This window comes from Lathyrus oleraceus, chromosome 1 (genome assembly GCF_024323335.1).
Source record: "Lathyrus oleraceus cultivar Zhongwan6 chromosome 1, CAAS_Psat_ZW6_1.0, whole genome shotgun sequence".
In the NCBI taxonomy this organism is placed as follows: Eukaryota; Viridiplantae; Streptophyta; class Magnoliopsida; order Fabales; family Fabaceae; genus Lathyrus; species Lathyrus oleraceus.
In genome coordinates this window covers 333,946,470-333,958,287 of record NC_066579.1, presented here as the reverse complement: position 1 = coordinate 333,958,287, position 11,818 = coordinate 333,946,470, and the positions used below count along the sequence as shown (strand labels likewise).

Below are 11,818 nucleotides of genomic sequence, written 5' to 3'. Positions count from 1 at the left end.
TCTTGGATCACAAGGTTCATCAAAGGTCATAGTCAAACAAATTAGGGTTTGGGGTACAAGAGGTGTCTTGGAGTAATTGAGAAGGTTGAGGCATGATCAAAGTTTGGATATTAGGGGTCCTCAAGATCAAGGACAAGGCACAGAGTAGATGGTGACTTGCACAAGCCACCATGAAGAAAAGGATTAAGATTGAGGTCCATGGATGACCAGATGAACAAGCAAAGTCTTCAATGAGGGCTCACCATCGAATTACGGTTTTGGGTGATGAATGAGATGACTTGGGTGGTTTCATAAGGTCAGAGAATGCTTGGGGATAGAAATTAGGTTTCATGGTTTATTGGGCACATCCCAACATGATCGAGAGATCTAGGTGCTTCTCAAAGATGAACAACATGCCTTGAGTCAGTGCTTTCTTTTTATGAGTTTAAATTCATATGAGATGATGGGATGGTGAATATATGTTAATGTGTTAGGGTTATGAAGATGATACGAAGGTAGGGTGAATTTGGGGGTATGACAGCTCTATTATACCCTCAAATTCACCTACCTTTATATAACCTTCATAACCTTGATGCATTGGCATATATTCATCATCCCATCATGTCATTTGCATTTATACTCACAATAAGATATCAAAAACTCAAGGCATGGTGTTCATGTCTGAGAAGCATCAAGGTCTCTTGATCATGTTGGAGTGTGCCCAAGCCACCCTAAACCCTAATTGCTATCCTCAAGCATTCTTTGACCTTATGGGCCTACACAAGTCATCCCATTCATCTACAAAACCCTAATTGGATGGTGAATCTTGGTTGGCAGCTTTGCTTATTCAACTGGTCTTCCATGGACCTCAACCCTGGTTCCTTGATCCTTTGTGGCTTGTATAAGTCATGATCCACTTTGTGCCTTGGCCTTAACTTTGATGAACCCTAATATCAAAACTTTGGCTATGAATAAACCTTGTGATTAAATCCAAGACACCTCTTGTACCTGAAACCCTAATTTTGTTTGACTTTGGCCATTGAGGAACCATGTGATCGAAGAAACCCTAATTTGTGCCCCTATTTGCTTATATGTCTTGCGTTACTTGATCACCTCATCATTAATCAATACATTAACATCTAATTAAATCTATTTTCAACCATAATCCACCAAACATACATTCATTTCATCCATGGTACAAGTTCTTGGTTTGGTTTTGAATCATCAACTTCAATTCATTGGTTTCATCCATGAACATGGCCTATAATCCTCCCACAAGACATCAAGTTTTGTTTTACATTAATATATAATCATTTGGGCTTAAAACATTCATCATGGTGCCTTGGAATTCAAGAAAACTCAAAATTTCATTTTTAGGGCATGATGGTTGGTCATGTTTTGGCAAGTTTGGCCTACCATTTGGTCCAAACCCCATAAATTTTTCATATTTCAACCTTTTAAGGATCTTATTTGAGCCAGATGTCCTAATTGAATCCCTCTTCAACTTTGTTTCAATGCCCAAGGCCTAATTCATTGATTAAGGACCTCAAATTGTGGATTGGCCAAGCTGGTCAAGTTACCTAGTCAGGCCTAGAAACATGTTCATGACCTCCACTTTACACCAACACCATTTCCACATCATAACTCCTTTTGGCCTGGTTCTTTTTGCAACTTATTAAGGGTATGGAAAAGATAAATTGTCCTAAGTTTCATCCAAAATGCACGAGCCAATTTTAATTGGCCCAAGTGCAAAGATAGGGCTTCATCATGGTGCACACAACCAGACCACACCATCTAGATTATGCATAATCATGTCTCAAGCCTTTAATCTTGTTTGTTTCACTTCATTCTAATCTAAAACACATACAATAACATTTCAAGAAACAGAAATGTAAGTCAAAATGAGTGTAGTAAGTCACATGTGAGCAAAACAAGCCAATGTCAAAAAGCAACAAATTTCCCAAAATGGATAAAAGCAAAGGGAACCTCGGCTTCATTGGAACCATCATTACTTCACCAAAAGCATGCAAGATGCAGAACAAACTGAAGGGAGGCGCATTTTCTAACTCCCCCCCCCCCCCCCCCAAACCTTCAAGCAAACCACTTCATCACCTTCCCTATAAATTGGGGATTGTGTTCCACTCATTTCCCAAGCTTTTTGTTGAACATCCACCATTTAATTTTTGTTTTATGTTTAAGTTATCGTTCAAGTTTTTTAGACATACTCTATACTCAGAGCCAAACAATGGCTCATGAATATGGAGAAGGCATCGATGATCTGAGTTTTAGGAGAATTTATGTTAGATTCCACTTAAAAACTCGAGTTGCAGAAATTCAAAATATGAGAATCTCAAGGTTGATGACGACTCTAGTTCGTTGCTTCGTGCATTATTATTGTGTTTTAAATTCAAAATTATTTTTTGTTTTGTTCTGATTGGTAGATGTGTGTGACTTGGACTGAGTATGTGTGTGTGTGTGTGTGTGTGTGTGTCCCATGGTCAACGCGTGTGCCGCCCTTTGATCTGACCATTCATTTTTTTACTTATTTTAAGTGATTTGATCTAACGGCCAGCTTTGGCCATGTGTTATTTATTTTTGAAGTTTATTATTTATTTTATGAAACGTGTTAGTTGACACCCAAGGCGCCTTGCCCAATGGAAAGGGGGTTCACCCATGACCCCAAGGTCATGTGTTCAACCCTCAGTGCCCCCATTTATTTTCTTTTTCTTTCCTTTTCCTTTTATTCTTTATTTTTCATTTTTGTTTCACTTATTTTCTTTTTCATTTTTAATTTCTTTCCTTCTCTTGATTTTTTTTATTTCAACCAATCACCTTTGCAAATACACTTCATCCAAGTATCATTTATTTTATTTTCCCATTTAATCATTTATTTTTATTATTTTTCATTTGACATTTGTATGCCTTTGTTTTTTTTTATGATGGTTAATGACATTCTATTTGGTCATGGTCATTGTTTTTTTAGGGATCATAAAATCTTTAAATATTTCAAACATGTTAATGAATGATCAATGGATCATTCATGAAACTTTTATTTGTTGATAGATTGCCTCTATTTAACCATGTTTTGAACCATTTGATGCATAGATGCGACCTCACTTGTTGATTCTATTTGATTGTGTTGTATCCATTGACCATTAATCTTGACACTTGGATTGAATCTTTGAACTTGTAATTATTTGGGTGATATAATCTTCCATTTGTAAGATCATTGATTGATGGACTTGGGGTTGTATAACTTTCTTTGGTTCAAATCTATTGATAGTTGATCATGTATCATCTTCAATATTTTGCATCAATGATAAGTTATCCCTTTATGCACCATATTTTGAGTCCTTTTACTTATAGATAGATAATCCCTATATAGTTACCTTATACATTTGATTACTAACCACTAACTATTCATTGCTAACCTTTGATATGGTTGACTTAACTTATCATCTTGTGATTTACTTTCTTGTCAACTTATTGTATTGTAATTTACTTTCAAGCACCCATCATCATACTTATCATCATTGTGTATATATATCCCATGCATATTTATCATTATCATTTACTCATTGTCATCATATGATCAAAAACAACAAAAACATGATAGAATCGAAAAGGCAAAAAAAAGATGCATTCATTTGTGACCAACTGTTGGATCTAAAGGATTTTATTAGGACCCTTGCATGTGGACCTTTCCCTATCTCTTGACACTTTCTCCTAACTTGGATTTTCATTTAAAACTTGCAATATTTTATTGTAAGAATGGAATCATGGCACTACCCTAGGGAGACATCCTCGGTAAGCCAATTATCCACTTGTTTTCATAGGTCATTTTGCACAAACAAGTCTTTTTCTTGGGCTACCTTAAGATGAGACCCTTTTTTTCTCGCATTTGGTTACTCTGTAAATATTCATGTACGTCGCCATTACAAAATCAAAATCAATAAACCCTTGATCCAACGTCAAGTGGCATTTTCCCAATCAAATCCAAAAATACAATAAATATATGATTAGTATTGTTAGCCATGAGCCTTAAGTGGTGTAGAATTAGTAAGGATGGAGCTCTCCAACCCTTACTCTAATTATTTTGGACACAATCACTTGGCTTGTTTATCCAAAATATTCACCTCCGCCTATAGTCTTTATTGCAATCTAACCACAAACAATCTTTTCATAAACCATAAAATCAACATCAACCCATCAAACTCATTTTTATGCCTTAGGGAATCACACCGAAAACCCTTTTTCAAGGTAAAATCAACCAACACACAAACATTTTCTACTCCAAACTATAGAGCTCTGATTCTTCATCACCCAATGAATGATACGTAGGCACAAGGGCCCCAATCTGTGGCGAGCATAATAATAAAAAAACCCCAATATCATTTCTTTCCCACTTTCTTTTAATAACAAAGAAATTTTTTGTAAATAAATACCCATGCACGCATACAACTTAAATAGTTCCCATGGAGTACCATGGATGTGAGGGGTGATAATACCTCCCCCTTGCGTAATCGAATTTTGAACACATATTTGGTTACGAGACCAATCCTTATCCTCTAAATGGTTACATCGACTATTTTCCCTCTCCTCTCTTTTGTGACGAATAAAAAAAATTCGGCGGTGACTCTATGTCATTTTATTTTTTACTTTCAGTTTAGTTGGTTAGTTAAATCGCGGTAGCAACAGGGTTAACCAAGAACTTGTGAGATTTTACTATTTGGATGATCTCGAACCAAAGTAAGATTTTAGTACCGGGATGAGATAGAACCGAACCTTGGTTGCAAATGTTTTATTTTAGATGACGGAAATGAAAATATTGGTAAATTTGATGCTAAGCCTGATGAAGGTATATTTATAGGGTATTCATCTTTGAGTAAAACATATAGACTTTTGATTTATCCTTAACCTAAAAGATGGGGAACGGTATTGCTTTGATGTTTCAGGTGTGATAACACAAAACTTGAATGATGACAATATTCAGAAAGAGGATCCTCGTCCAAAAGTAACCAAAGAGGATTGTTTCAAAATATTGGATCGGATTGGATTATTACACAGGTTGATCTTTCCTCCAGATTGGATTGTTGTAAAATATCATTTGTTAGATCAAATGTTAGGAGACATCATGAAAGGTGTAAGTACAAGATCACAATTTAACAATTTATATAAGTATTCTTCTTTCATATCTCATATTGTACCTCAGACGTTTGGGACCTTGTTCCACGTCCATCTGATAAAACCATCATTGGCAGTATATGGGTGTTTAGGAACAAAGTGGATGAGAATGGAATAATTACTATAAACAAAGTTAGGTTAGTGGAAAAATTATATGGTTAGGCTGATGGAATAGACTATGAGGAGACTTATACTCTTTTATCTCGTCTTGAATCTATTAGATTCCTTTTGGCATTCGCATGTTGCATAGATTTTAAATTGTATCAAATGGATGTTAAATCAACTTTTATTAACAGATATATAAATGAAGAAATGTATGTCTCTCAACCTCCTGGTTTTGAGGACCATGAAAATTTGGACTATGTATTTAAACTCAAAAGAGTCATATATGGTCTTAAGCAAGCTCCTAGAGCTTGGGATGAGCGCCTTAGCAGATTTTTAATCAAAAAAAGATTCAATCATGGTAAAGTGGATACAACTTTGTTTACTAGATGTAGAGTAAAGCATATTATTTTAGTTCAAATTTACGTTGATGATATTATATTTGGGTCTACTGATGAATCCATTTGTAAGTATTTTTCTTGTTGGATGCAGGGTAAATTTGAAATGTCTCTAATGGAAGAGCTTACCTGCTTCCTTGGATTTTAAATCAAGCAAGCGGAAGATGGAACTTTCATGACCAAAATAAAGTATTGTTTGGAGCTTCTAAAGAAGTTCGATATGTGAAATTAGAAAAACATCTCAACCTCCGTAGCGTTAAATATGTTGATAGACAAATATGAGAACGACGTAGAGATCAATATTACAAAGTATAAAGGTGCAATAGGAACCATTTCTCTATTTAACTACGAGTAAGCCATATATTTTTTAGTGTATGTATGTGTGCTATATTTCAGACATATCCTAGGGAATCTCACTTTAAGATTGTAAAAAGAATTCTGAGGTATCTTAACGAAACCTTCCATCACGGTCTTTGGTTTCTCAAAGGAAGCGAATGTAGCTTAGTAGGTTTTCTAATTTTGATTTTTCTGGTTGCATGTCGGATAGGAAAAGCACTAGTGGAACTTATCATCCATTTGGAAATTGTTTGGTTTCTTGGCAAAGTAAGAAGAAACATAGTGTTTCTCTTTATACCGTCGAGGTTGGATATGCAGTTGCAAGTAATTTTTGTTCACAAATATTATGGTTAAAGAAATAATTATTGGATTATGAAATAAAACTCGGATATGTTCCAATCAAATGTAATAACACTAACATAATAAGCTTCACTAAGAATCATGTACTTCATTCACAGACTAAACATATAGAGAATATGCATCATTTCCTTAGGGATCATGTTGAAAAAGGGTGATGTTATTTTTGAATATGTGGATACGAAAAAAATCAGCTTGCTGATATTTTTACAAAATTGTTATCCTCCTAACCTTTTCAGAAGATACGTAAGGGGTTGGGATTCCTAGATTCTTCGTGCTTTAAATAGATTTAGTTCCCTATTTCATTTCATTTTATATTTGTATTATGTTGTACACTAACATTTTCTTGTAGAAATTTACTATAATCAACCCGATTGGCATCTTTCTATAACTCTCATATTCTTTTATATCATTGATTGTATTTTGTTTTTATATGTTCATATGTTTACTTCTTACATTCCTTATTTCATTCATTCATTCATAACAGGCATGTTGATTTCATTAATAATACCATTTACAAATAACAATATTAAAGTAAATAATACTTAGACAAAGAAGAACAAATTACAGTAATGCAAAATGGTAATATGGCCTAATGATTGCCTTAATTAATGAAGTAAGCTTTACTTTCTTGATTTGCTATTGGGCTAGACTTTTCCAAAGTTAGAAGATAATTGTCTCGTTTAGGCCGACATGATAATCAATTCAAACCTATCCTCGACAACTTCTTCAATAACATTTACTAACAACACTGCATGCGCTGACATAGGGTTTATTGCAACATTCAGGCATGTAGGTGTGAAGGTAACAACCTTTGAATCAATTAAATCTTGTACATGATTTTTGAAGGCATAACAATTTTCTATTGTGTCCCCTGGTGCACCCATATGAAATTCACAATGAGCATTGGCATCATAACCCGGTGGGTAAGGGTCGTGGTTGGCCTCATTTCCTTCAAGGTCAAAAGTCCGCCTTTGAACAAGTATAGAAATATCTCATTGTATGGTACAATAAGAGGGTCTTAATGTATTTGTGGTCCTCTTTGCTTGAATTGTCACTGCGGAGGGGTACTCTGTTGATGTTATTGTTGATAAGTTAGCTGTTGATAAGGTTGTTGTTATTGGATCGGCTCCTGATATAGTATAGGTACAATAACATCAACTTGGTGGTATGGTATAGGAACATGTTGTTAAGTATTTTTCTTCCATCCTCCCATAACAACATTGATTTTTTCGTTCGTCTTCTTCTAGATATTGGAATAAGCCTTCTTCTCTCCATTTGAGGCATCGGCTGCACATGGTAGCTTCCCCTTTTTCACCTGGCTCTAGATTCTTTCTCCTACAGTAACAACCTCGGAGAATTTTGGAAATATGGATTCCACCATATTTTCCATATATTGGATATGGAGAGTCCCCATGAACATATTAATTAATTCATTGTCAAGAAGAAGAGGTTGGACTCGTGCTGCAAGATCCCTCCATTACTGGTTGTATTCTTTGAAGTACTTGTTATTGTGATGGGTCATATCCTACAGCTGGGTACGATTACGCGCTAGATTGGTGTTATATTGATAATGTCTGAGAAAATCTTTTGTGAAGTCCCTCCAAGATTGGACCTGCCCCTTTTTCAATTGCATGTACCACTCCACGGATGCCTCCCTAAGGCTATCCTAGAAATAATTGATAAAGAGTTTATCTTTGCTAATTTGTGATGCCATCTTACGGTAGTAGCTCAAAGGAGAGTTCGAGGATAGTTAACCCCCTTATATTTATCAATGTCCAGAACTTTAATTTCTGGAGAATCACGAGGCCTTGCACCAGGCACATATCAATAACATTCAAGCCAGGAGTAATGTGAACCTCCAAAGACTTGAATTTCTCCTCCAGAGTATGGAGTCTTGATAACACGAAAATGTATCGTACAATTTCCTTGATTTACATTCAAAAATCGTATCATTTTCATTTATATTTTGATTATTCCGCAAGTGTTCGAGTTATTTTTACAGGTATTTCAATTCTCACACTTAAATAAGCAAAGTATAGAAAAGGAAGGAAAAGAAGAAGAAACAGAAGAGAAACAGCAGAAAAAAGCAGAATTCAAGGATTTTGTGCATGTGACGCTCGTCACACAGCCCGTCACGATCGTCACGCCTTGGTTGTGACGAATTCCACAGGCCCATCACGATCGTCACAAAGGCAGAATCAGCGTAATGACTTTCAAACAGAAGTGATCCACGTCGCCCCAGTTTTCGCTCCTCATTCCACTTTCTCGTGAATGTCTCACTCAACAAAGTCATCCTTATTTTTCTCAAGCACGAAGACCAAGGGGTACTATAAAAGGATGGAAGTTGGAAACCTGCGGGCTCTCTCATGTTTTTCCTGTCTCAAACCATATCCAGAATCCTATTTCTCTGTATTTATTTTTCCACTGCAATTTTGTTTTCCGTTATTTTTCTTCAGCAAGCATTGTTTTCTTTTACCGCAATTTGTTTACCGTTCCGCTCAGAGCTTTGATTTTTCCATTTCCTTTAAGTTTTTCATTTATCCAAAAGTAGTAGTTTCATACGTTGGAGAAGTACTGCAACTTATTTAATTTAGTTTAAGCATTTGTTTCGAAGAAGCAACCTCCTACCGACCTGTGGAGGACTGCTCAAGTACTTCAAGATTCAGCATATTCAATTAATTAAAGTTCCAGGTTTTTATTCAATTAATGTTATTATTGCTTTATTATTAAATAATCATGTTTTCTTTATTGTTAATTTGTTTCTGTTCGTCTGTGTTTCCATTATTTAACATGTCCGGCTAAACTACCGGCATCGGTATGTAAACAATTTAATTAGAAGGGATTTAATAACAATCGGTGTAAACTTCTTTTCTCAAATAATCTTTCTGGTTGTGGTTTTTAATTTGAATTTAATTAACTTTGTCACGAGAGTGAGAAGCTATTTAATACGATTTTTCCACGAGAGTGGAAAATTAACTAAGGTTAGAACCAACAAATGCGAGAGCGTGAGGGTCGAACAGGATAGTAAAAACTAGGCATTGATTTTAAAAACAGCGAGAGCACTTTAAAAGAAATTAGAACTTATTTAATTTCAAAAAGTATTTTTAACTTCAAATGGGACAGCGAGAGTGTACATTCTGACTTTAAAGTATAGTCTGAGTCAACAATCACGAGAGTTTGAGATAAAGCTTTTTAAATGAATATTTTCTACTGAAAGGTATTCGGTAATTAAAATATACACTGGTGACTTATCGAATCCCTGACGATTAATGCGTTTCATACTAATATCCCTTCATTAATATTTTCTTAAAAACATAATTTTCTTTAGATTTAATTTTTATTCAACCAAGTCTCTAAAAACCATCGCCTTAGCTAAACATAGTAACATCGATAGCATTATTTTGACCACCGGTCCCTGTGGGTTCGATATCTTTTAAAACTAAACGACTAGACTGTGCACTTGCAGTCAAGTATCCGATAGACTATATTTTATATACAGTCACGACCACATATCAAGTTTTTGGCGCCGTTGTCGGGGACCTGATTTAGTCAAATAGTGTGATTCTTTCGTTGCGCAGTATAGACTGAGGCAAAAACTAATTTCCTTTCCCTTATTTCTCGGTTGTATGCCAAGTACTCGCTCACAAGGCGAAAACTTAGTACCACCAATCGCAGAATTAGAGTTCTACGCTACCCCGTCCCAACAAGAACCTCACAACAGAATTGTCGCCCCTGCTATCGATCAGAATGATTTCGAGTTGAAACCCTCATTATTATCAACTGTCCAACAACATCAATTTGCTGGAAATCCTACAGACGACCCTAATGAACATTTAACCAAGTTTGTGCAGTACACAGACATTGTAAATGCGAATGGTGTATCTCAAGATGCGAAAAGACTATGCCTTTTTCCTTTCTCTCTAAGAGACATAGCTTGGGCTTTGTTGCAATCCTTGCCATCCAACTCAGTTACTACATGGGAAGAACTGAAGAACATTTTCTTAGCCCGATATTTTCCGCCAAGCAAAACTGCTATGCTGAGAGCTCAAATCAACGAATTTCGACAAAAAGATGCAGAATCTCTCTACGATGCTTGGGAGAGATACAAAGACATGATGAGGATGTGTCCACATCACGGTCTCGAAGACTGGGTGATCATTCACACATTTTACAACGGGCTTCTGTATAACACAAGACTGACAAAAGACGTTGCCGCGGGCGGTGCACTTATGGACAAGTCATACAATGAAGCCTATCAACTCATTGAAAACATGGCCCAAAACCATTGCCAATGGGGAGGTGAAAGAACCCCAGTAGAAAAGTCCCAAACAAAAGGTGGAATGTACGAAATCAGTAGCCTTGATCATGTCCATGCAAAGGTAGATGCCCTTGTTCAAAAGTTAGACAACTTGACCAGACCACCCGGAGCCATTGTGGCTGTGGTGACTCTAAACTGCGAGTTATGTGGAATTCCTGGACACACTGCACTAGAATGTCAGATATTAGCAGGAGTCTCCATTGATCAAGTAAATTATGCACGAGGAAACCCTTATTCAAATACCTATAACCCAGGTTGGAAAAACCATCCTAACTTTTCATACAAGAACAACAACACCCTGCATGCACCTGGCCAAGCACCCGCTGTTCCACCTGGATTTCAAAAGCCAACTACTAATGCTTCTAACGTTCCTAGGAAGTCCAACCTTGAATTGATGATGGAAAGTTTCATAGTTACCCAAGCTCAAACAAACAAGGACTTCTTGAACCAAAATATACACACCAGTGAGCAACTTAAACAATTAGCGAGCAAAGTAGACGTTTTAGCCACCCATAACAAAATGCTTGAAACACAGATTTCACAAGTGGCTCAACAAAAAGCATCTACTGCTGCTCCCGCTGGCACATTTCCTGGACAACCACAATCTAATCCAAAAGGACATGCAAATGCTGTTATATTATTGAACTTCTGAAGCAACTGAATATTACAATTCCCTTTACAGAAGCTATCAAACAAATGCCCTCATATGCCAAGTTTCTTAAAGAGATCCTATCCAATAAGAAAAAGATCGAGGATAACGAAACAGTTACACTTACTGCTGAGTGTAGCGCAATAATCCAAAATAATATGCCTCCCAAACTAAAAGACCCAGGTAGTTTCTCCATACCCTGTGTCATTGGAAAGCTCGTCATAGACAAAGCTCTATGCGACTTAGGAGCCATCATTAGTGTAATGCCCCTATCCATCTGTAAAAGGATCAACATGGGAGAACTAAGACCAACCAAGATGTCTGTTCAATTAGCTGACCGCTCAATCAAATATCCTGTTGATATACTAGAGAATGTCCCAGTACGTGTAGGACAGTTCTACATTCCTACATACTTCATAATCATGGACATCAAAGAAGATGCCACTACACTTATCATATTAGGAAGGTCATTCTTAGCTACCGTCGGAGCCA

The 11,818-nt window shown here is 36.3% G+C and overlaps 1 non-coding gene across 1 annotated transcript; it reads right to left on the bottom strand.

The window, feature by feature from the left end:
• Nucleotides 1–10,393: 10,393 nt before the first annotated feature.
• On the bottom strand, nucleotides 10,394–10,500 carry LOC127116538 (small nucleolar RNA R71). Its single transcript, XR_007801366.1, has one exon. It is a non-coding gene; the product is annotated as a small nucleolar RNA R71 (small nucleolar RNA).
• Nucleotides 10,501–11,818: the final 1,318 nt, after the last annotated feature.